Raw genomic sequence first — 3,785 nt, forward strand, 5'->3', positions numbered from 1 at the left:
ATATATATATATATATATATATATATATATATATATATATATATATATATATATATATATATATATATATATATATATATATATATATATATTTATTTATTTATTTATTTATTTATTTATTTATTTATTTATTTATTATGGAAAATACTAATTGGACTCTCAAATTATACTCAATACTTTTACTCATTCACACAAAAGTTTGATGTTGACACTTTTCTTAGGATTCATAGAATGAAGATAACATATTATATCTTGCCACGTCACGGAATAAAAGTGATGGATTAGAAAATGGGAGTTCATGTAGTAGAACTGAGGATAGCCTAAGTCTATTTTTATGTTTGAAATATTCTTTCACTTTTAAAAGTGATTCTTATCTTTATTACATCATTAAATTTTTAATTTTTTTACTATTTTCTTTATATTCTTATAATACTTTCAAAATTGGTCTCACATTTACATCAAAGTACAATAAAATAGCAAAATAATAATAAAATAGAATAAATAAAGAAAGTATAAAAATGTTGCCGATTATCAGCCTTTTTTGTGCTATGCAAGCTTGCAAGACTAGCGAGGTTGCATTATACCTAAACAATAAGATACAAAATTCCAATTGGCATGCCAAGTCATCTTGCAAAAGCCTCAACTCCCTTTCAAGGATAATGATAACCTAGTCGAGACCCCTAGACATGTCAAAGTTAAGACTAATAATAAGGTTAGATGAGAAAGTATAATTCTTGAGGTTAGCCGGATAGCTAAACCGCCTAAATGTGATAGGTTGTATATTTGTATGATTAAAAATGTTTAAAAAAATACCTCAAAAAGAGTGACCAAGTTAATAGAGTATAATTTTGTATCTAGAGATCACAAGTTTAATTATTATAAATACACTTTTAGTCAAGCCTAATAAAAATTGCAAGTTTTAAGAAAATAAAAATAAAAATAATGAAAACATTAAATGTGCAGCATCTAAAGGCCCTTAACTCATGGGCCGAGGCCCCGAAACGGTATTGATACCAAATAGTGAATAAATAAATTTCAAAAGTCGATCAAATTAGAAAAGCTAAAAAATTATTGTAACTTGTAAATGTTTTATTTAAAAAAATGTGTTAAAACTTTTAAAAATTTAAATGGTGCTTGACGTAACGAGGTGCACGGCGCCTACGATTGTAGCGTAATTTACACGTACGATTATTATTTGCTCTTATAAAAACAATTTCTCAACTAAAAAATATTTTAAAATTTTTCCTTTGCTGTCCCAGACTCCCAGTCTCCACTTTGCTATCTACTATAGGCTTATTGACTAAACCGACACATCATACTTATTGACCATAGCCGACACTATCCAAATTGGATTAAGTAGGGCCCATCGACCCATTAATGTGGTGTACAACATAGGCCCGTAACCAGCGCCAATTCCGCGTCCACATACTGTTGCCACGAGGACCAATAAGATCTAGCCACCTAGCTTTCCTTATAGGAGAAGCTGAATCGAAACATCCCTTTTCTCTTCTGATCTACTCCGCATGCATTTGCTTGTCTTGCCGAGCTACCACGTCGTAGTAGTTAATGTTAGTTGTGGTTCAAATTTATTATTCGTACAAGTTTTACGCCCGTATTGTGCGAATTAATTAATGTCTAATATCTATATTTAAATAAATATTTTAAAGTATATCAATGTAAGATTATATAGGAGAAATTCATAAACTAATAATTGATTGTTGAATTTGTTTATTAAAATAGATAATTCAAAATATATTAATATAAGATAATATAAGAGATTTATTATAATTGTTACTAAAATAAATGTTTGCAACTTTGTAAAACCAGTAATCTAAATACTTTGTGGTTCAGTGGCACCAAATTACTCTCATCATATGGGAGGTTATGAGTTCAATAGGTAGATACTTCATTGTAATAGAGTCAGTAATATTCAAAAAAATAAAATACTACTTTTGGTTTGAATTTCTTTAAGTATTCTCAATTCCATTTTGAGTAGCATTGTCATTCTCTTCATCTTCACTATTTGTCATCTTCTTATTTTGTTGGTAGTGTATTTGTGTCATTTGCAATTAGGTTACTAGTACGGTGGTAGGATATATAGATGGTAGCTAGCTTCATGCAATGACATTATGGTGTAGGAAGTTATGGATTTGTCTTGTTGTGTATATGACTAGATTTTAGTTGTACTATGAACTCTTAATCTTGCAAGTGCATGTTGATATTTTGCAGTGGTAACGTAGTTTTTTCCTTACATGTTTCATGTGGAAGTATTGAATAAAATATTAATATTTATTATATTTGTAGAAGGTTAATGTGTAGTACCGCTTGTCTTATTTTCATAATTTGTTACTTAATAGTAACAACAATAACTCTACAAGTAGTCCGAATACTAATGCCGCAACATGTCTAATTTCATCAACAATTTTTACATCCATTTTGCACCAGTTCATTCTCAAGTTCATATTTTTGGAATTAGTACGAATGGGTGTAGTACTTGATTTTATGTGTGTGCATGTGTATGTGTGTGTGTGTGTATTTTTTATTGAATTGATACTAACCTTGGAGTTATATTGTTTTTCACTTTGTGCATAAACTTTTTTTTTTAACAGAGACTAATATACCAAGTATTTTTGTTGTCAAAGTTGATGATGATTTTGCTTTTAATCTAAGTAGGTTGGGTCTAGAAGATGAAATAAAATTTAAATTTATATTAGTTTTAATATTATAATGAATGCACAACAAGTATTTTACATACACAATCAATGAATGCAACAATCATGGCTAGTTCGAAATTTCTACATTTTTTAGATTTGCCAAATTGATTGTAACATTGTTGTACTCTCGGCACCTTTTCAATGTGTAAAGTGTGTCACGATATTCTATTGCCCTACATTGACATTTTTAATAATGAATTTTAAGTAAGATAATGATCTAATTAACATTTACATATTATTATCAACATAAAAGCATATCAGTCTTTTAGGTGTTCTGCTCGGGGTTTATTTGGTTCAATCATTATTGTTGAATGAGTTCTTGTGGATAGAAAAATCCCTTGTTTAAGGAATAAGATTATATAAGGTAGTACAAATTTAAACATTTTAAATAATCTTAATAAAGAAATACAATTTACATTTAAAGAGAACAAGTATGATGTAGTTCAAAAGATATTACGGGGTAGTTTCCCGCTTCAATCTATTGGATTATTTGAATACTTTCTTTGTCAACAAATCATCTCCAAGTAGTTAATATGATTGGTTTCAAACTATTTTTTTTATTCCATAGTATTAATAATATACTTGGTAAATAAATATATAACATTATTTTGTATTAGAACTTTGATATTTAATTTCAAGATAGTGTAAAAAGAAAACAATTAAAAATGTAGTGAATATAATCAATTAATGAATTTGAATGTAAGAAATATTTGAATTGGATAAAATAAAGATAATATAACCACATTATTAATGAATATTTGAATTTGAAAATAAAGACATTATCTTTGAATTGTAAGGAATCTTTGAATTTGACTTTGTAATGAAATTTAAAAGTTTAATGGTATATATATTAGTTCAAAACCACATTTCAATCCAATGTGGAATGAAGGCTATTCAAAACTTTTCTAACTCAAATGAAGACAATTTGAGAATCATATATAATATGTCAAATTCGTCATCTCACTTATAATAATTTGAGTCTACTTGTACCGACTCAAATCAAAGATGAATTCTACTAAAAACTATACTACTAATATTAGTTTATATATATATCTTGCGAGGTAAAATTAA

The sequence above is a fragment of the Ipomoea triloba genome, chromosome 3 (genome assembly GCF_003576645.1).
Source record: "Ipomoea triloba cultivar NCNSP0323 chromosome 3, ASM357664v1".
Taxonomy (NCBI): domain Eukaryota; kingdom Viridiplantae; phylum Streptophyta; class Magnoliopsida; order Solanales; family Convolvulaceae; genus Ipomoea; species Ipomoea triloba.